The sequence below is a fragment of the Athene cunicularia genome, assembly GCF_003259725.1.
Source record: "Athene cunicularia isolate RWA chromosome 13 unlocalized genomic scaffold, athCun1 chr13_part1, whole genome shotgun sequence".
NCBI lineage: Eukaryota > Metazoa > Chordata > Aves > Strigiformes > Strigidae > Athene > Athene cunicularia.
In genome coordinates, this window is record NW_020799117.1 from 789,051 (window position 1) to 811,518 (window position 22,468).

A 22,468-nucleotide genomic window follows, 5' to 3' on the forward strand; every position below is an offset into this window, starting at 1 on the left:
CGTGTTTACCCCTGGCTTTATGTTGCATTAAGGCTGTGGATCAATAAAGCTGAATTGCTTATTGCATCGCTCTTGTCTCATTTTGGAGGGGTCTGCGCGGGACAAGCTCCACAGATGATACCAGTGGCTGGCACCTGCGAAAGGCCGAAGGCTGAAGGAGTCTTTGAGATTAAAGTAAGCATGTTCATAGCTTTGATAAGGATTGTTGCAGATCGTTTGCAGGAACCAGTTTCGCTTACCAGCACGCTCCTTGTACACGGCCACCGCCCATCCTTCCCCCTCCTTTTGTTCAGGGGAAGGTTCCTGTAAATCCCTAAGCTGCCATTTAGTGTTTCTATATTAAGTACCCGGATCAAGTGGCCATAGCAACGTGCCCAGGTGAAGAGGCTTCTATTTAAGGTAGATTATAAACCCTCCAAGGGAATGATTGCCTCACTGAATTCGTGTTCAGGGTTTATGACAGCTCTTGGTGGCTTCGGCTTGCTCCTTACACTGGCAGGCGGGAGAGATAACGCACACCAGGTAGGACGTTGGCCGAGGGATCCTCGCGTGTGAGTGAGGCTCAGTTTGCTCAGATGCCTTTTCAAAAGTGCTTCCCCGTGCCCTGGGCGTGTGCTGGCAGCCCTGTGAACCGGAGCAGCTGGCTGGGGATGCTGATCATTCAGCTCCCACCAGCTCCCGTGGCCACAGGCTCCGGTTTGGTTTGTCCTGCATCTGAGAGCCTTGAGCTGACGCGCACAGGGGATGCACTAAGCAATCGGGCACGTTAGCCTAGTGGGCTCTCTAAGCTTGGGAGAGGCTTTGAGCTGGGCACAGACTGGAGTTATGCTCCTCTGCTACCAGAGACAGTCTGTGAGCCAGCCAGCCTGGCGTGCTCGCCATCCCGGGTGTGATCCGCACCTCGGCAGTCAGCAATGCGCTGTGCTGCTATTTTCTGTAGGTGCCCGCTTCCCCTGGCCCCGGGGCCTGTCAGTCCCTAAAATGATGATGGTTTCAGCGCTTGCACTCGTATGCACGAGCCTGATTACGTGGCTCAGTGCATGGGAGGCGAGCGTGGGGCGAAGGGAAGGAGGCGGTGCGGTGCCTGCCCTCGCGTGTCTAATTATTATGCCTGATGCAGAGTTGACTGAATTTTGGTCTCTGGGGTCAGGGAGCTTAAATAAATAAAATCTTCAGACCCAGAGGGACAAGTGTGTTCTGTAATGCCACAATCAGTTTGGAGAACGAGCTTTTGCTGCAGCTTCAAATTGGGTCTTCAAATGGTGGTGCAGTTAATAGGGTTTTACGTGTGCTGTGAAATTTCTGAGCTGATCTACAGTGTTGTTTGACATGCAAAGTGTGGTGTTGTCTTTTTATTAGCAGGGCCGCATGTCTGACATATCCCTGTACTAGTGCTGTGGATAGACATCTTAAAAGCAAATGGTAATCGAAATGCTGAGCAGGATGAGATGAGAATTAGCTGCCTGCCTAGTGCTTTTCTGTTTATCTCCAAATGTCAGCACTCTGCACTGAAAGTTTTGATAGGAAAGCATCTGCTGTTCCAGGCTGGAGAATTAGCAAAGGAGAGAATGAGGGTGTGGGGAGAGAGAGGGCTCATTGAATCACGCTGCAGTGACAATAGCTCTGGAATATGCTCGTGGTAGGTTGAAAGAAGTAACAAGTGTGAGGCTCAGCAGGAACGACTGATGCTGATTTGCGGAGAAGTCCCTTGTAGGAAGTCTTGTATTGCCAGGCGCTGGAGACGGCGGCTGAAGGCGGCGATTTCTGTACCTGGGCTCGGAACAGGGAAGGCGTCTTGTTAAAGTGGCTGAGGACACAAGCTCACACAAGTCTTTAGGTCGTGAACTCGCAGCTCTTTTCCAAAATGATCCAGCTACAAGGGATGTTTGAGCAGGGAGGCAATGGCGAGTGCACCCCTGTTAATCACTTTAACTCTTTCTGTGATGTTTGCCGTGCCTTATGTTGGAGATTGTTCGCTTGCATATGTTCTGTGTGAGGTTTAGTAATATGATGTCATCAGCCTCACAAACTTAAAAAAAAAATGTGGAGTCACCATTTTACAAGGTTCAGCCGTTAAATCTGTGTTTCTGGAAGACTTTTGGATCAGTGTATTTATTCTGGGATACATTCACGGGTACGTTTTATGCTCCTACTTTTGACATCCACTCCAACAGCGTTCGTAGTTCGGATGGTTTATCAGCTCCTTGTAGCGCACCGACAATAGCACGAGCTCGCTGGTCTGCCCTTTGTCTCAGAAGTCACCGTGTGTATGTGCATACGCCGCTCCGCTCCCCTCGGTTTATCTGCTTAGGGAAGGTGATTTGAGTCTCGAATGGCGTTGTTACGATGAGGTATGTTTTCAGAGCGATAGGAGATGCTGTGGATGATAGCGTTATGTGCTTTCATGAGATTTTTGGGGATCAAGCTGTGAGCAGCAGGTTAAGTGTTCTTGATCAGATCCCTGACAGTGGACTGAACTCGCTGTAATTCCTGTGATGACTCTAATTTAACAGGACACTCTGCATACCTCAAGACCTTTATACACTCCTCTGCAAAGAGTCTCATAAAACACCACATTTCTATTTATTCTTCTGTTGATGCCAAAGTCAAGAGTAACATACACTTGGGGAATTCAGGCCTTATTTTTCAATTCAGCAGGGTGATTTTTCTCTCGTTTGAGCTATCTTTCAACTGTACAGGCCAGTTAATAGATTTTCAGTAACTTCTATGTTCTTTAATCAAAGGACCTGACCCACAGGACGTCGGCTGCTGTTACAGGGATGCTGAGGTTGGGATTGAGTTGCTTTAATTCTTTGTACCTTCTCAGTCAAAAATGTGTGTGTATACACAGAACCGTATGGTTTGGGGTCTTCTCTAGGTCCTTGTCCCTTGCCTGGCTGAAGCAGCGGGAATGGTGTTTGAGGACTGAGGGGTGCTGGTAGGATCAGTGGAAAAGTCTACATTGTGCTTTCCTGGCAGGTGTTGAAAGGCGAGCACGGGTCTCTGGTCTCAACGCAGAGCCAGGAACTCATGCTGGGTAACCGGACACAGTCCCTGGATGTGCTGTGCCAAGCCGGGGGCTGTGTCCCCCTGCACTGGCCACAAACGGGGCAGCGGCTGCTCCCGCTCCGTCCCCGCGAGTGCGGGACGTGCAGTCCCCAACCTGCCGGCCCAGCGCTTCTCACAGCCCCGTGTCACTGTTCTCACACGTGCAAACCTCATTCCTCTCCCTGTGGCTTTGCAATCCACACTCCCAGCGGGCTGTTTTATTTTTAATACCTGTTCAACACTGGAACTTTCTCACAGGTTTTTGCGGTCCCTGGTAACCACACCAGTGGTGCTATTTTTACCGGGAGCTGAGAAATGCCAGCACAGCACTGAAAATTTTAGCATTCCAACTGTGCAGCTGTATCTGCTCAAATCCTCATTGTGTCACTGAGCTTCAGCTCGGTCTGTTCTTTCCTGGCTTTATATTCCATTATTTACAACTCACGTTTTCTGACCCAAAACCATCGTCTCTGCTTGCTCAAGTTACGAAGCTGTGCTGAGCCCCACTGGAGTGTGTCAGAGGATGCTCAGGCGGGGAGAAGTCTCGCCCACCTCCCTGAGCTGCTGAAATCTGCAGTGAACGGGACATCTTCTGCATGTTGGTGCTGAGCAGCACATGTAGAACCTCCCCACCATTTGCACTTTCTGCTGGACCTCCTGGGTGTGTGACCCGTTGTTACAGCAGCGCAGTGGCCCTCGCTGTTGCCACGCTGCGCAGCCCCGCACGGAGCAGTGCCCGTTGCTGACTGTTGCCCACCATCTGTTCGAGAATTGTCTGTTCTTCCCCTGTTTTCCCATCGACCACACTGCTGGTGTATAGCGTTATGCTCAGCCCTCTCTAGGGAGTGTTTGCTGCTCCTTCCACCTTCCTCTCACCTTCTTTACTACCAGCATTCCCATCTTGGCAGTGAAAATGGAAAGACCAGCTAGAAAGCAACCTTTTCCTCTACAGCCTCTTCAGTGACCCGTGGCATGAGATGAAAATCTAACAGCAAGAATTTGATCATGTAATTGGGTAAGGGCTGTTTTGTCATATGATAAATGGAAAGGAATATGTTGGAGCTGCTTGGGAGATGAAACCTGGCTTTTTGAAAAATCTGAATTCATTTGAGAATTAAATTATCTTTTGACGCCACTCTTCCATTCACCTTCAGCAGCGTCTTTTAGGCAAAAATTCTTAAAAGTGTATTAGAGACCTGAAAGCTCAAAACGCTGCCTAAGGTTTTCTGTCCTGCAGGACGGATGTTCCTGGAAAATCTTGTGTTCCTATGCAGACCACTCCGGAGAGATGATACATGAAAGCTCTGGATTGCATTTGAACTGTCACGCAGCTTCCGTGGCGTACCTCCCTCTGCGCGTTCCAAGCGCGGTGACGTGGGCTCTGCTCCGTGTGGTGGGTGAGGTTGCTCCCCCCGGCACAGCCGAAGGTTACAGAGCTCCCGTGCACCCTCTGCCCTGCATGAACACACCTGGGAAGCCTGAGGGACTTCGGTTAGTGCGCTTTTTCATCAAATTAGGTGGGCTTGGCTGTCTCTTTTCCACGAAGTGTGTCCCTGTAGAGGTACACCATGATTCAGTTCATGTTTCATACGGCCCTAAGGATCTGATCTGTGTCTGGTGTTGAGGGCTCTAGGGAGTGAGGTACCTGAAGCTCATCAGTGCTGATTGGTGTTGAGTAGGATGCAGGAACCCAGATTTTGGTGCTTTCCAAAGGCTTCGGGACCCTTGTGAAACTCCAGCTAAACCCAAATTACTTTTTTCCTTGAGTCTTGATTGAACTAAAACAATTGAGAAACATAAAACTGGAAAATGATCAAAGGAATTTTTCTTTTAATTTCCTGATTTGTTACTGCTGATCTCTCCTTTAATTGAGATTTTAAAGAGAGCCGGGTGCAACTACTATAATTATCCTGCACCTACTGCTGGGTTTGCTGCAACACTCCGGTGAGTGGACGATCTATTCAATGCTGAAAAGAAGAAAAACGGTGTGAGCTATTGGAGATGTTGATCTGGTTTTGCAAGGACTTGGAGAGGAGCTTCTGTGCTCCAGGCTGCAAGCAGGCACGCTCTTACCCAGGCAAAGAGGCTCAAACTGCGACAGTTTCTAGCAGCTGCTCCATCGGCAGGAGTGTACATCTCCAGGTGAAGAGCTACAGGTTGCACAGAGACCACGGCCGTGCCAGTTCCAGCAGAACACCGGCACGAGGTGACTCCCTGTTGCACCCGAAGCTGCCGGGATGTTCCTTGGGAAGAGGAGGAAGAATTTTTCTGCTGACAGAATTACTTCAGCTCCAGTGAAATGCCAGTAGTGAGAGTCTTAACTATTCCAGATGTACGGATGACATGGTGCTTAATTTGGAGGATTTGTGGTGAGGCAGCAAGACAGCAAAAAACGCTGCTACAGGAAAAAAAAGCATCTTCCATGGAAGAGGGAGGAGGTTAAAGTGAGAAGCTTACGGTGAAAGGCCGGAGCAGCAGGTGACAGACCCACGGCCCTCTTGCTCCCCGTAACTTTCACGTTACGCTGCGCCGGACCTGAGACAGCCGAGCTGTGCCGCAGCCCTCCGGCGTGCCTGGGTGGGGATGAGGGCAACTCTGCCAAGATGCCCGGGGGTTCTGAAGAGGTGTTTTGCCCTTGTAAAGGTGTTACCTGCACGAAAGTTTTTACCGTGTTTTTAACATCCGTTTATTTGTGTTCTGTTCCCACGCTCAGCACCGTACAGAATAAAGCCGCAGCCAGCCCTGGCTTCTCGGAGCTTCCAGTCTAAATGGAGAAGAAATATTACGTCTTCCTCCCACAAATGGATTTGTAAGATAATTATAATACCATAAATATACTTTTTTTAGAAAACAGCTGCCTATAAAATCAGCATCAAACTGTTCAGTTGCCAGTATGGCTATTTGTAATTTTTCCAAATTCAGTTCATCAAAATGTTAAATGGCAGTGAAGAAGGGGGGGGGAATTTTTGATAGATGAATAATGAAACAAATACTATCTTATTCCTTATGCGTCATCCTGTGGCAGAGCTTCTTTTCAAGAACGCGTTGCCTGAGATGTTGAGCAAGTGCCGAGGAAAGGTGCTGTCACTTTTCCGTGGCTCTGGGGCACGTGGGAGTCGCTGGGAATCTTTCAGGAGGAGCGCTGTGCTCTTGAAAAAGAAATGGAGACACACGGTGCTATTTCATCGGGTGATCAAATGTGAATATGATGAAAATGTTGGTGATGATTTGAGTTTCGGTGTACGTGTTTAACCTGCAGAATGTCCTTGTCTTGAGACTGATTTATTAAAGCTCTCTTATGCAAATGAGTCATAAACACAAGTGATGAAGCGCTGTTGGGTTCTCCTCATGTGTATCACAGATTAGGATCGATGTATAATGACTAATTAATGCTCCTAAAACTGCAGGAGAGTAATAGAGGGGGAGAGCTTGGGAACAAGCTTCTTTTAAAGAAGACTGGAATCTATCTTTGCCGAAATTAAGGGAGGTAGAATGTCAGGACTACAAGTTACTTTGGAAATGTTTATAGCAGGAATTTCTCACCCGAGGTACAAAGGAGAAAAGGCCAGTGGTGTTCTGGTCTCTCACCTCAGTGGAGGGGGAGTCTTGATCTTGCCCAGCATGAGTGGAAGCTGCCCACACAGCTACCGGTCGTTGTAAGACCAGAGGCACCTTGACGTGGGAGTGCTGAGTGATGCTGGAGGTCCAGTTTGGGTTTCGTTTGTCAGCTCGCACAGTGGGGACCGAGGTGACCACCCGTCCCTCTGTCAGCTGTGTGTCCCCGTCCTGCCTCACGCTGATCCTACTCCTGGTGAAACTGGGGACAGCTTTGGTATCTTTATCTTCCTTTTTTACAACCAGGTTTGATTAATGGGAGTTTGATCTCACTCTGTGGGGACTGACCTCCTCATGGGGTCGGTCAGCAGCTGGTGTACGATACAGGTTGGTAAAAATTAATTTTAGCTCTGCGAGTAACTTGTGGCTCAGGAGTGATGGAGAGGGGCAGCAGTCTCCTGTCTGCCAGGAGTATCAACTCCTGCATCACAAGTTCATATCCTTATTTTTTCTTTCTCCTGGCAGCAGCATGAAAGGATGGGAGAAAAGAAACCAAACTGAATGCTAATCTCCTCCCCCCGCTTGTCTTTAGATACATGTTTCAGAGATGATTTGTTTCTGTACAAATCCTGGTTTTTATACCTTTTCATTAAACAAAACCTCCAAATAAATTTTCGCTGCTTTCCTGCCTGCCTAATCCCCATGTTTTTGTGCAGATAAATCTTGTATAATTAGCTGTAGCTCGGGAAGCCTGTGGTTCCTGACGAGAATGAAATGAAATATCTCCTCAAGCAGCAGCAAGCACGAGTCTGGGGTTCAGCATCCTTCACCCCAGCTTGGTGTCGGTGCAAGCCCTGGTTAGCGGGGCTCCCACCAGTGGCTTTTAAAACCGCTTTAACCTGCTTCTGCCTCTTCAGGGTGGATGAAGAGTGTACTGAAGCCAGTGGGATTTGAGAACTGTTGAAATCTGCTACCCACATGGGAATTGAAAAGTACTCTGTCTCATTCTCTCTGCTCACCCCCTCCATGTGCAGCTCCCTCGGTGTTCACCAGGAAAACACAGACAGGAAAAACCAAACCCCCCAGCTTGTCTGTAGAAATGTCTGGCTGCTGAAAAAGCAGGCAGTTTAAGTCGTAAGTGTTAAAATCCAATTCTTCTCTTCTGTAAAATTTTAAAATAATATTTGAAATAAGCGAATCGCGTGTCTTATCCATCAGGCACCTCTGTAAAACCAAAGAATCTTGCTAAGATCCGTGTTAGTCAGAACCGGTCTTGTACGCCAAGGCTGCGGAGAGCTGTGGGCAGTTACGTTGGCTCCGTCCCCACATGCGTGATATATTTTTGAACAGATTTTTTTGATGTGAACTCGAGTGTTTAGTCATTTTCTGTGTTGTCCTCTCTCCTTTTACTTTTAAATCACTTACGGTTAAATGGTATCTCTCAGATTAATACTTAGCACACAGTGTGTGCGTTTTCAGATCGCGGAGGTAAGATGTGAATCATTTAACAATGCACTCAGCTGTGGATCATATGAAACAATTACAGGGGCTTTGCACCGTGCAGGAGAAACTTGCCTTTGGGGGCTTGTGTGCTTCATGTAGACAGGGACGTGTTTTACTTTTGGTAAATATGTGCGTTATTTTCCAGGTGTTTCACAGGTGTTTTTTTCTAAACTATTTGAGAGCGGGGAGAGGATCTTCCCCACTGTGGAAGCGACTGAACTGTTGGTATTAACAGCAGTAGGACTGACAAGACTTTTTTTTTTTTTTTTTTTTTTTTGAAGGTGAACATGTTGAATGATGTTACATCATAAAGCGGGACGTCAAGTTAACCTGTTTCAGCTTGTAGCTTTGCCCTCTCTTATCTCTGTGGATCAGTCCATTAGCACAAGGGCAGAAGTGCTACAGGATATATGAGCGAGGAGTATTATCCATCAGACCACTCAGGTGTTTTACTTCCTAGCACTGTGTATTGGTTCTGGTAAAACAGTTTGAAACGAGCAGCCTTTTGTTCTTTTCATAGTCCAAGCTCTGTGCAGTTGCTTCTGACTCACTAATCGACAGAGCTGAATTATCCTGTCGCTCAGGTTGTTCTTCATGTAATGGTAATTGGCATCTAAAGGTTAATTCCTCTTGCTGGTTCCTTCCATGATCTGACAGTCCTCCTCCCCCCCCTCAGAGGTGGGAGATGTGCGGTTGTGTATAAAGAAAGTAAAAGGAAAGAGGAATCAGAAACTGTGTCTAAACTGCAGAACTACCCCGATCCAAACACACATCAAAGCGTTCAGGCATCAAAGCAGCCTGGTCCAGAGTTCATGAGAACATTTCCACTTCAGACTACACAAGCTTAATATTTTACACAGATATTTTTCCTCTGTGTCATCTATCTATACACACATATATATATATATATATATATATATATAAATATAAAACAGACAAGAGAAGAAGGACTTGAGGATCAAACATGTCATTTTTTGTTTATGAGCAGGAAAGATCATGTCAGGCTCACTTCTTTATTCAGGCAGCTCGCTCTAACCCCAGATCCTCCCTCTGTAAGGAGCATCTTCCACCTCTCCCCAGGCTTGTGACTGACACACCCTGAGCATCTCTGCATCAGTGACCTGCCTGTTTGCCCTCTGAAGGGGCACAGAGAGAGCTCGGCCTTCCCAGAGCCCCCTCAGCCCCCACTTCACCCCAGCAGCGGAGGGAAGAGGCAAGGAAGAAGAATGCAGGTTCATCCTGGGAGCCTGGGACAAAGGTCAAAATAGGAATCAGTTTTCTGGACCTTTTCTCGAACAGCAGCTACTGAAACATTCCTAAAATTCTGCATTAACATTGTCTGTGTGTAGCGTGGCTTTTCCTCACTTTCCATCCAAGATGGGCTAAAAATATTTTGTGCCTTTGCTTCAATTCTGAGTTGAAAATGAAAAGTCCCAGAAAAAAATTAATTCCTTGAGAAGGAAAGGGACTGTGCAACTGAACCAGCTGAGCGCGGCTGATATTTAATTCTGTTGTTCAGTCACACTGGGTATGGAATCTCAGGCTTCATGGAAGTACAGAGAAAAAGGAAATTCTGTTATATGAAGAACGTGGCAGACTGATGAAATTATTAGAGATGAAACTTTTGCAAATGCCATTTAGACGTTGCCTTCCTTTCCCCAAATATGAAAATGAATGCTGGTAGGAGAACAAAGCGTATAACCTCTCAGACTTTCCTTGGGGTTTGATTTTGTTTCGTTCCCGTGATGGCTGGGGCTTTTGCATGAGAGTTCAGGGAATAAACTTAGAACTGTTTTGAGCATGAAAGATAACCAGGTTAGTTAACCATTCTTCACCTGCGGCTGGCCCGGCGGTTCCGGGAGTTCTGGTTAAGCGTCCTGCTGCCGTGAGCTGCTCCTTCCTTTCCGTTTGTGCAGCCTCTCTGAAGCTCTGCCTTTCCAGATGTCTGGCCTGGGGGATTGGAAGAACAGAAACTTGAAGAAATGATGTTGAAGAATGTGGGATTTTCTTGTTTAGTGCGTGTAAGCAGATGACTTGCGTATTCTTCGGTGTTTAAGTAAGAATTTCTGCGTGCTAATGCTCAAAAGAAAATGCCTACCACTTTTTCTTTACCAGTGCAATTCCTTCTGATTATCCTGCTATCGTGTCCTTTAAGCAATCTAGGAACAGCAGTGGAAAGAAGGGGTTGCTAAATCTTTAAAATGAAGCTGAACAAAAAAGGAATGCATTCCAGCAATAATTGGTTTCTGTACACAGAGATAAGCTGCCAAAATAACAAGGCTGTGATTTGAAATGCTGGCTAGCCTCCTACAAGAAACTGTTGGTCTAATCCTTAGCTGGAGTAAAAAAAAATAATGAAATTCCGTAGGAGCAGTGGTGCCGTGGCAGCTTACATCAGCTGAGCATATGACCCCATCCCGTTCAGGGCATAAATATATTGGTGCAGATTTCTGGAAAGCCCAGAACCTGTCGTTTTGAAATAACTCTCTGAAACGTTTTCCATGAAGACATGGAAATTTATGCAATCACCACAGTGGAACCTTGTTGATTTTTTTTTGTAAAAAAAGTGCTAGCATGCTCCACCGCCTCGAAGTTGTAAGGCTATAGAATGAAGTTGGCTGAGAAACAGATTATTAGGAATGCAAATGAGAAATGTAATAAGCTGTGTTCATGCAAATGTTCCCAGGCAATTGGAGCCCTTACCCTGTGAGAGGAGGCTGAGGGAATTGGACTTTTGTAGCCCGGAGAGGAGAGGGGTTCAGGGGATGTAACAGGGGCCTTCCAGTAACGCCCAAGGCGCCAAAGATGCCGAAGGCAGCCTCCCTGCCCGGGCACAGAGCGGGGAGGAGAGGCGACAGGCATCTAGTGAAGCAGGGGACGTTCTAGAGGATCAGACGTTGGCTATGAGGATAACTGAATGCTGGCCCAGGGGCTCCTGGAGTCTCCGCTCGCGGTGGTTTTCAAGACTCAACTGCCCTGAGCAACTTGGGCAGAGCTCAGTGCTGACCCTTCCTTGAGCAGGAGGCTGGACCGGAGACTTCCCGTCTCGAGGCCTCTGGAGGAAATGGAAAGGCTTCTTCTGGCTTCTGTCAGCCCTGGAGCAAGCTCACAGCGTACCCTTCTGCTTTCTGATTTTGTGTCCACAGGAGTTCTCTATATCCACTTCGGGGTGGAGTAGGACCAGGAGCTCGGCACGGGGAGGTTAAAATATGACATTGAACACAAATGTGAGATTCTTCGAGGTGCAAGGCTGCCCGGGAGCCTTCACATACAGAAGTCTATAAGCATTCAGTGTCAATAGGACGGAATTCCGTGTGGGTGCAAGATGTGATCTTGAATGTCATGTCATCGTGTCATCTCCCTGAGGCACAATTTCTTCACTGGGACGGGGGCCCCACTGGCTTCTGAACTGAGACAGACTCGGTGACTGATTTCAGTGTTACTCTAAACACCAGGAACTTTAACGACAGGCTATTATGTTTTGGTAATCATTTAGATGCTCTTAGATCAGGCACTAAACTCCCAAGGATCCTCATTTGTGCAAATTATGCCCCGATGCTTTGAAAGATGCTTGCGCATGACCTGGCATGATGCATGAGCTGATTGCTCCATCCCCCGCGCAGGCCTCCCCGTGCTAACAGATGTCCAAAGAATAGGCTGGCATCACTCACTGGGTCGTTAGAGACAGAAACATTCCAGTGTGATTTAAAAGATTTTAAAAAACGCACAGTGTAATGTATAGGATGGGAGTGAACAGCTTTTTTTAACACAAAAACCTCTGAATAAAAATGAGTTGAAAATACTCAGTGATGCGTGGAGCAGAAATAAAAAAGAATTTGTGTTTTGCTCCCCGACTTACATACATCTGCTGGCAGTAATTGAATATATCATTCCCAGGAGGGGAGAGAGGCGACTCACCTGCTAGAATTCATGCATTAATTGGTACGACTATTAAGAGCCTCTTGAGAAAACACATTTCTGATCAGAAATGAATGAAGAATTGCAAATACACGGTGGCTAAAATGTTTGAAATCCTAAAGACAAAGACTGTGACTGTCAAGCACGCTGACAGTGGATGTTTACCTTAATAGATACGTGATGCTGATTTATACTGATGTGTGTGCCTGCTCTTCGCTGTGCTAGGAAATGGGAAAAGACAGAAGTTTATAATCTGTGCAGCTGATATTTCTCCAGGTTCATCCTCTCCTCTTTCTCCAATTATAAAAAGGATGCTGAGCCCTGAGGTTTGCCGTGCAGCCCCTTACGCTGTTTGAATATTTCCACTTTAAGGAAAGTGGAATTTCCCAGCACTTTCATTCTCTGCCAGCGGTCCTAGAGGAAATCTACAACCTTGATTTATAGCAAGAAGAGCCCAATGAACCCAAAAGCTGTCAGAGTTTTCATATGGGATCAGGACTTCTCATTCGAACCGTGAGCAGTTTGGTCTTTCAAGAACGAAAACCCAGGCAGCGCTCTCCGCTTTGTGCCGCATCCAGAATATCTACAAAGAGAAATTAGTATTAGCTCTGCAAGCAGTGTGTAATTATGGCGCGTTACTGATGGCCCGATGATGCGCCTTTGGCAACTGCGAGATAATTATGAAGAATCAACAACAACAACAAAAAATCGATGATTTTGTGAGGCTGAAATGGTGACCAAACCGTTACCTTTGTACCTTGGCTTACAGTGAAGTCTCATACGTGGCTCTGGAGTTACCGGCCGTGGAAGAGGTTCAGGGCTGTGGTTTGTGTGACTGATGGGTGATTTGGTGCCTGGTTCTACAGCGTTGTCATCCCTGCACACGCCAGCTTTAATTTGGATGCTCTGTGATACGCTTCGAGGCCGCTACGTACCCTGGTTGCTCTGCTGTAACCTATTAATATTCTTTGTGAACGCTGTGTTAATATCCACTGTTTTAGAAATTCTAGAAACTACAGGAGTGCAATAAAAAGGCAGTTACGAAGCTTGCAGATACACAGATTCCCCGCCCTGGAATATCTCTGTTGTGGGGGATTGCAGCCACGTAGCTGTGATTATGATGACAGAACATAAAATAAACCTGATCCAGGATGCTTAACCACAGTTACTGAGGCAGGGATCTGTGTGTGGGAATTTATGCAGATTGCTCTGCAAAATCTTGTTGTTACTTTTAGCCAGTTTTTATTTTGCTTATTAATATTAGTGTTGGTGGGTTTTTTTGGGTTTTTTTTTTTAAGTCCTCAGGAGAGCTTCAGCCACGCAGGCAGTGGCGGTTCTGGGAGTCGTTGCCATCTCTCTATCAGCTCTATACTGAACTGAATCTCGGGTTAATTTAAAAATGCAGAAGGTAGGTACTGGTGCACGGGGGTGATGTCTGCCTGTCCTTCCCTTCAAGAGCGTCGCGTGACTGATTGCCTATGTTGGGAAGCTCAGAAAGCTTTTGGAGAGCTGGCTCTGGGCTTGGCGAGGCCGGCGTGCCGGGCGGCTGCCAGGTGGTTTTTCCTCTCCTGGGACTGAGCACAGTCACACCGGTGCTCGTAGCCGCCTCGTGCAGCTTTCTCTGCCTGGACTGCCAGAAAAATACCCTCAGAAGGCAGAGTCTTCAGGTGTGACCTGAGCAAACTTCCAAACAAGAGGCTCAGGCGCACTGGAAGGCAGAGATTTGGGGTAAATAAGTGATTTTTTTTTTTTTTTTTTCCCCCTGTAGTAAACTGCCTCTGGAACTTTTAGTTTTCAATATAGTAAGTTCAAAAATACCATTCTGTGTGTTTTACAGATACCAACTCATCTACCTGTTCAAACACGCGTACGTCGTCTTGTGATGCAAGAAACGCGCTGCTCTGAGTTTCCCCGACAAAGCAGTTTTAAACTGGATTTTCCTCAGCCTTGTCTATGAACTCAGAAAATCTGGTGTTCCCTTTGTGCAGCTATTACAATAATCTAATCCTGTAAGACAGGCTTTATTCAAAATTGTTTTAATCCGTAGAATTTTTGGATGCTGCTCAGTTATAAAATGATAAAATTTTTAGCTTAATTTAATTAATGTTTATGGAGTATCTGCATATTATATGCTACAACTGAAAGCAGGTTTTTGCACTGCATAAAAATCGCAGAACCTTATTTCAGTGAATTTTGGGCCTTTTAAAAAACAGTTTGACATTCAGCAGCTGAGGATCTAGAACGTTATCTTTAATGTGGATTTATAACTTCTTCAGTGTTTAGATATTTTCTTGTCGCTGAGCTTGAACAGTTTTTAGTGGTGTAATCAATGAAAGCGATAAACTAAATGCAGGAAAAACGTAGCATTGATTTTGTGATAGACTTTATTCTTCCAACAGATCATGTCTGCTCGTGGACAGAGCAGGTCCAGAGCTTTGTGGCAGAATTAATTTCATTGGAATGTGCCAGTCAACAGAAACGGGAAGGTGTTATGGTAACGGCTGTTGTGCAAAACTTTTCTTGCGTTTCCCCTGGTGAAGCCACTGGTGAGCCTCCAGCCCAGCGGGTGTGTTGTGCGGGGGAATCCCGGGGGTTCACCACTCGCACCCTGGCAGCTCGGAGGGGAACGGGGGGTGTTTTAACTTTGCTGGCTCCATGGGGCATATCTCATTTAAGAAATATCAAAATACTGCTTCCAGCTTCAGCATGACCTTTTCATTTCTGTTTAGTGGGAAATAAAAATTATTTTTGAACTGAATTGGCACAAAAATGAATCTCCAAGTATTAAAAGGAGACTGAGATATGACTTATCGTTTTGTTTGTAGTTTAAGTCTATAGAGACTGAAGGCAGAGGGAGCAGAAGTCGGGGGCTTTCAGGAGGGCTGGCAATGGATTGCTGTGGCAGCGTGGGTTGGAGCTGGACAAAAATATTATAATTTTGGAGAATTTTAAATATTAGGAACTGGAGCTTGTTACCGTTGAGGGTGCTGAGGGCTGAGCTCCATCTGTTTGGAGGGGTGGAGAAGTGCCTGTGCCAGCGCGGGGGTGCTGGTGGTGCTGCGTGGCCCCGTCCTTGTCCTCTGCAGGGGTGAGCGCACCCCCGGTGCCGCGGAGCGCCCGGCCGCAGGGTCTGTCCCAATTTCATCTTCACAGCCCGGGGCTGCCGCCCGTGAGGCGTCACGCCGCAGTGAAGGGACTCTGCGCTGACCTCTTCCCCAGACCACCTCTCGCTTCGAGCTTTAATTGCTTTTGGTGACCTTCTCCCCGCCTCCTACACAGGACTTGGTGTGCCACGCAAGGTGAGCTGGCTCGGAGCCGCCGAGCTGTTTCACTCTATGTAAGAAGTTTTGCTAAATACTTCAGGCAGTAAGCTGAGGGCGGCTGTCGCTTATTTACTGGTTTAAAGATGCAGTTTTGGAGACCCTGAGAGACAAGCGACTGCTTTCACTCACTAGCTGGAGCCCCACGCTCAGTGGTGGGATTCAAAGGTCATCCATCCCCTAAGGAGCACTGTACGTGCCCCTGGCTGCTTCCCTTGGCTCCAGCTTGCTGTACGTGCCATCAGCATGAGTAAGTGATGGTGTAAGAGACTACGGAGCTCTTTGGTGAAGCTGGGGCACAGGAGCTTTGAAATAAACAAGTTAATCTGAGCGCTCTCTTATTCTTTCTGAAGTGACTTACGGACTGTTTTCTGGCTGTCTTTGACTCTTAACAATGCCTAGTCAAATAGTCAGCGGGCTGTTAGCTGGGGAAGAGCATAGCAAGAAGTTTAATCTTGACAAATCACTTCTGGAGGGAGCTGGACTTCATGGTTCCTGCGTGTTTTATTATAAAGCCATGTTTTATGTATCTGTCTCTTACGCAGGTTCTAATGGAACCAGCTGTAGGGGGCAGAAGGTCAAAATTAGTCTGGAGATCCAGAGATCAGGTGTGCTGCCTGCTAAGCCAGGCTTGTGCCCTAACTCCAGTGCTGTACTTGCTGTTGCAGGACAAGGCTGTTCTCGGAGCTGCCCGAGAAGGGATCAGTCAGCTTTGCACCTGTGAGGGTTAGAGCTGGCGTTATTCCACCCCAATAAACTTTCCTTCAGCCTGAATGTTAGATCCATAGACATGTGCAAGTCTTTGAAGTGTAAAACTGAAGCATAGACAGATAGTCTTTTCCCTTTTCCATTTCTGTTTTCATTGAAATGAAAAGGTGACAATGATAACAGCAGAAAAAAAAAATGAGGAGGAGGAGGAGAACTACCTCAAGATCCATAAAGAATGAAAATAAAGAAAAAAAAAAAAAAGGAATCGGTATTATGGCTTAGTTTGTTCCAAATGATTTGCTGGACTCGTTGGGTGTTTTGAAAATAAATTCTTGCTTTTACGTATTTCTGTAGGATTTGGTCTGTGGAGAAGACAAAGACACGGAGCCAGTGCCGTGGAAGAGTTTGGAGGGGCAGAGGTGGGGTGCAGAAGACGGGAAACCGCTGTCCGGATCCGTGCTCAGGTCGGCACTGCCGGCAGGACGGCTGCGGGGGGAAGGGGAATGAACGGCACCTGTCACTTACCTGCGCACGGGAGGTTAAGGCACTGACCAGAAGTAGACTCCTCCAACTCGTGTCTGCCTTCTCTCCTTACCCCTCCCAATGCACTCGGCTTTCAGCACCGCAAGGCAATTCTCGCTAACGAGATACAGAAGGGTGCAAGTCATCCTGCCGCCTCCTTTGCCGTAGTTATCTGTTCTCGGAGCGGGAGATGCCGCTTTGATTAAAGTGCCAAATGATTCTTGCTCACATTACAATGAAATGTGACCACTGCTCACCATGGAACGGGACGTTTTTGTCACCTCTCCCCTCTCGTCTCTAATAGCAATATCTATCTGCTGCGTACCAGATAATGCGACTGTCTATTCACATTGCAGTCACAGCGCGGTGACTTGTGCTTGACAGACCTCATTATGTCACAGGATCACCCAGCCTAAAATTTACATAGGCTTGGATTAAAAACCATTAGGCAGAAGTCTTCCGCTCCCTGTGGTTTCAGGTAGACAAACCCCTCTACTTATGTGTCTCTATTTTTTAAAATATAATCTAATACCAGAAAATTGCAGAAACGTAACGAAATCCAACCAACGTAATCAGAGTTGTCAAAGGCTGTGATTGGAAATCATAACCTGGATTTCCACAAAGCAGATGAGTCACAGCTGGTCTGAAAACAGTGTCTCTGTGGTTTTAGACCTTTAGAGCCAATATTCTTTCTCCTTGTGAAATTTCATTATCCCTGAAGTGATGCTCTCCTGTTTTTAAAGCCTGCATTAGTAACCGAATACTGGCACAGCCACTGACAAAATGAACATGCACCTAATGCAAATCCATAACAGATATTCACGTAGTTGGATTTCTTCTCAACTCTCGCCTCACAAAGTTGTTACTCTCCTCCTGTATGGAAAGACATTGTGCCGGAGACTTGCAGAGTCCTCTGGGCATAGTCTCCAGAGGGTCCATCCCAAGAAGAGAGGCAATCTGTGCCCAATGAGCAAACTGCGGGTACGTTTGTCCTTGCAAAAACTGAAGCATATGGTAAACAATGGGTGCCTAATTAGAGCCACTCAGGGAGACTTTCGTTATGTGATCCAGGTGTCTGAGATGACACTCCAGCAGATAACAAAAAGCTGTTCTCCATCACCTGCTGCTTCCAGTATTACCCAACTTAACCTTGGGATGAGAAGCCGACCCATCCCTGGCAAGTTCTGGACTCTTTTGGACTGCGGTCTCCATCAGGTCAGGGCTTGCCTTCTGCCTGGATGCTCTTTCAAACTGGGTTCTGTCCCTTCACACCCCTGTGATTTGCTTTGTTGTAGAGGTGATCATTTCTATAGAACAAACAGAAAAGGGCTGGTGGTTTTTTGCTTTTTAAAAAAAATACGTAGAACTAGATCTGTCACTCACCGAAGAAATATTCCTATTGGCTTAAAATCTGACTCCTTGCTTCCAGAAAGAGCTGGAGGCTGCAGGGAAAGAAAACTGATCCGTTACTGCCTGCTAGCTAGCCTTTGTCTGAAAGGGGGCACTGAATTTAGATTTGTTTTCCCAAACTGTTTTATGGGGCCACGTACAAATTCTGCAAAATTAAGCTTATCTTAAATATGTATCAGCATCCTAATTCCATGTATGTTCTTATAGTACAGTCCTGCTGGAGGGATTTCCCTTAACTGCATTTGCAATGCTTTTTTCCTTAAAACTTCAAACTGCCCTCTGCCTGTGTGCCAGCCTATCACTGAGGAAGACCAGGGAAAGGATTATCATGTAGAAAATGTCTCGTGGGTTGTACCTGTAAACGCTCTTTGTCTGTATTTGCAGGGATATTGCGGAAAACAGAACTGGGTGGAGAGAGACTGCAAAAATGAGACTGGTTTTAACCATGGTGAACAAATGGCTTAAGACAGGTCTGTAGATCAACTCATTTAGATGGCGAAACCAGACAAGTGTTGTGGCACAAAAGCTTGCCTTCGGGGATGGGACTGAGTCAGACTTCAAGGTAAGTAAAGGTTTGGAACAGCTGCCCTGAAATACTCATTTTCCGAGGTAATATGAGACAGAAGCAAGGCTGACACCTGAGGGACGGAGGAGGGTGTTGGCGAACGCGAGGCGGTGGGGCCGTTCCCTGTGGGACAGGCACAGGCGGGCAGCAATCACTCGGAGACGGTGACTGCTGGCGGCATCTGCTGTAGAAAGCCGCACGGGACTGACTCTGTAATTTTTCATATCCACCGTAGTTATAAATTTGTGTTCTTCCAAAGTATTTTGGAGGTCTCCCGAGAACGCCAAGTGAGAAGCGGGCAGCGGCGCGGCGGTTATTTGGGAGGGGTTTGCCCGTGGGTGAGCAGGAGCTCCTGCCCTTGGCCGCTGGCCGCGGGACCACGTTGGCTGTTGGCTCTGACAAAGGTTTGATGGCGATTTCTGATGCTGTGGATGACCGATGGTACCCGCTAAAGTTGTGCGTGTAGGACCCAGGGCTTTGCTGGCAGTGGGGCTCACTCTGGCTGCAGGTACGTTGGCAAGGCCGTGTCAGGGCGGGTGGCGGTCAGCAGCCCCGAGCCCACCTGCAGCACGTGGGGATGTCGCAGCTGCATGGTTTTCCCTGGGCTCAAAGGAAGGGGAATCTGTCTCTGATAAACAACTTCTAAAATTCCTATTGAGAAAGGTGTTTCAGCCTTTGTTTCATTCCACTGGCCACAGTCCATTGTGATTTGTTCCACAAGTTTGCTGGGACCCTGCTGTCCCTCAGGAGCTGGGAGCGAAGCCGGCTGCTCGCAGCAGAAACGGCCAATATGTGGTTTAAGGTTTTCTTGATTTCAGCTGTCTCCGAGGGTGCTGAAAGCACTCAGTGAACTCGTATGTCGTCCTTTAAGGTTGTCAGCACCTCTGTGTCAGGACAGTCCCGTTAATGACACCAGATTGGGGAAGTGTATAAACAAGAATTTCTGTTCCTGATGGTTAATTGTTTTCCAGTTGCAGCAGTTTTCAGTCATCTTTTTCTGTGTCAGAGGAGCCACATATCTCTCCTCCTTCTAGGGAACCAGCAGAACTGCTTAATTATTCCGTTGCTGTGCAGATATTAAAGGGATGCAGCTGGGTAGGTATTTTGTACTTTTGGGAATTTGTGCACCGATGACATTTTCTGCATGGGCGATTTTGGAAAAGTTCTCTTTCCGTACTCAGGTTTACGAGATAGGCAAAACCTTGATGTTCTGCCAAAGAACCGATTAGAATGCCTCGATCTGAAATACTTCCAAGGAAAATGTAAATATACAGAAACACTAGTGTTTATCAAAGGTGTCTTCACGTCCGCAGCATACAGGCACAAACCTGGGGGGATGAAGCCGCTTTCCTAGGGAAGAGGCCGGCGTGGTGGGAGCCGCTGGGCAGTGACGGTCCCTGGCTGCCAGGGCTGTTCTGAACCTCAGCGCTGACCCACATGTGGCAGAACTCCGCCCCTCCCCTTCCGATGGCCGAATGGACCTTTTGAATAGAAAATTGTGGGATGCCTTCACCAAACGAGCTGGAAGAGGAAGGGTCTTTGCTCTGTTTCATTTTTGGCTCCGGTTCCTTGACGCTCTGCGTGAGCAGAAGTAACTGGTGCGTTGTACAAGGGCTGCCCGGCAAGGGGAAGGAGAGATGAAGTGTCTCTGCAGGAGGCACGTCGTCTGCAGGCCGCCTGCGCAGGGGCGTGCTCACATCAAGTACCTGTGTGGCACCTCTGCCTCGTACATCTCCCAACCAGGGTTTGTCCCTTCCAGGCAAATACAGCCCGCGATGTTCCTGCTGACAGAACAATTTCAGACCCATCTGTTCAAGCAGCAAGAGACCTTCCTTACAAGTTTGTAAGTCAGCAAGAATTACTTTTAAGCTTTGCTCTTTTCCCTTTCCTTTCCTTGCCCATTGGGGTGCATAGGTATATATTTTGTTTAAACTTCTATTTTTTTTCTAACCTATCCCCCAGACTGCTCTTTTGTGCTCTTCCATCTCATAAACTGAATATCTATTCTGCCTGTCACCTCCTTTTGCTGTTCTATTTTTTTTTTTTTTTTTCAGAAGGATTTGATTTAATATTTTGTCTGAAGGTTTGTGTATCTGCATTTCGGTAATTCCTGTTTTGTCTTTCTGCAGGATTTCTGTCTGAGCTTTCCAATAGCTCTTCATGAAATATCATTAGTCTGGACTTGGTTTTTTGGCTACTTTACCTAATCATTCCATCGTGGGATTGAAGCACACTTATTGAGGCATTAGGGTGGGAGGAACTTTGGTTATTGTTTATGGTTCACCTGTTCTTTGGAGAAAACACTTCCATCTCCAGCACCATCAGACTTTTATAAGCACTAAATGTGTTAATGGGAGTGAGGAAAGAAATTGTGTTTGTGCCAACAGTAGGAACAAAATATGTAATTTCTCCATGAGTCTCTCGGTTAGCTCATGTAAACAACATGATTAAATTTGTCTGTGTGCATTGTGCTATATAAATAATAATGATAATTAAAAAAACCCCGTGCAAGGTCCAAAGATAACAAGATTGTGTTCGGGAAGAGCTGGGAGGAGGATGCAGTGTTGAAGCAAGGAAAGACAGACTCAATTCATTAGTGCTGGAGACAGCCTGGACATGGGTGACTGGTGCTGCCATTTAGGGGCTGGAAGATGAATGTGAGCCCAAAGCTGAACCACCCGCCCCCCTCGGTCTCTAGTGCTCCGTGTCCAGGAAACGTCGTGTCACAGAGGACTAAAAGCTTTATCTGTACGGACACTCCTCACACAGCAAAGCAATTTTAAAGAAGTGGGAGACTGAACGAGAAGCAGACTTCAATTTCGACATGTCACTAAAAATGCTTCTCGGAGCTGGTGCTCCCAGTGCTGTGCTCCACGGCGAGAGGAGTGCTCACCTAATCCATTGTCTTAACCCTCTAAATGAGACCGGGAAGGGAGTCTGGGGTTATGAGATTTCTGTGTGGAACAAAGATTTTTGGCTGCTCTTTAGGAGTCTCTGTAAGACACGTTATATAAAGTTTGAGTAGCTCTGATAACGTGTCAGCAGTGATTTAGGCTACTGTGAAGTGGTTGTCATATATTTCTGTGCGCTCTGCTAAAGGCAGAATTCTCCCGATATTGCCCGGGACCTTGCAGGAGGAGCAGAATATTCCCTGGCTCTCCCAGGCAGGGCTGGACCCGCGGGATTTGGGCGCAGGGCGGCGGGAGAGCGGCTCCAGAGGAGCCCGAGCAGCCCCGCGGCCCCGGGGGGCTCCTTAAATAAAGGGTTCTGGGTTGCCATATGGAGCTTTCCCTGGGCTCTGGTCCTTCTGCTGAGCGCATACATAAATTGGAAATGCACAGAATGAAATAATTCAGCGGCTACACTAAATTACAGAAATGGTCAGTGCTTTGGCACATGAAGACGAGCAGCTGGTAGATGGGTTCAGCAAAGCTGCCTCGATTTTGGATTTAAAGATAAAGCTGCTGGATCGCAGGAAACTCAAAGGTGTTTTTTCACCTCCTGTCTGTGCTTGCTGATGTCTCCAGCATGCACAAATGATCCTGAGCTCTGAGCTCTTGTCTGAAAGAAACGGTGTTAAAAAGGAAAGAGAGGACTGTGTGAAATCACAGAAATGCAGCATTATGGAAGTCGGTGGATATTTGCAACAGTATCATTTGCTTAATGTGTTGATCTGATAATAGCTGTATTTCCATTATGGAGAAAAGAAACATAACTCGGTGTTGCTTTATTTATTCCCATGAGGCTGTACAAAAGCTAAACATGCCAATGCGAATGTACACGATCGAAGGGCAGAGTGTGCCATGAGAGATCCCTGCGGGTGCCGTGAAGGGCCGCGACGCCGTGTGAGGGCTCGGTGCGGCTGCTGGGGCACGAGGCTGTCCCAAAGCTGCCGACCAGGGCGCGCTCCCCGGCCCCT

The 22,468-nt window shown here is 47.0% G+C and overlaps 1 long non-coding RNA gene across 1 annotated transcript; it reads left to right on the plus strand.

The window, feature by feature from the left end:
- The first annotated feature begins 437 nt into the window (after positions 1–437).
- LOC113485158 lies at positions 438–21,654 on the plus strand. The gene is made up of 3 exons (XR_003399368.1): positions 438–522; positions 20,309–20,392; positions 20,679–21,654. It is a non-coding gene; the product is annotated as an uncharacterized LOC113485158 (long non-coding RNA).
- Positions 21,655–22,468: the final 814 nt, after the last annotated feature.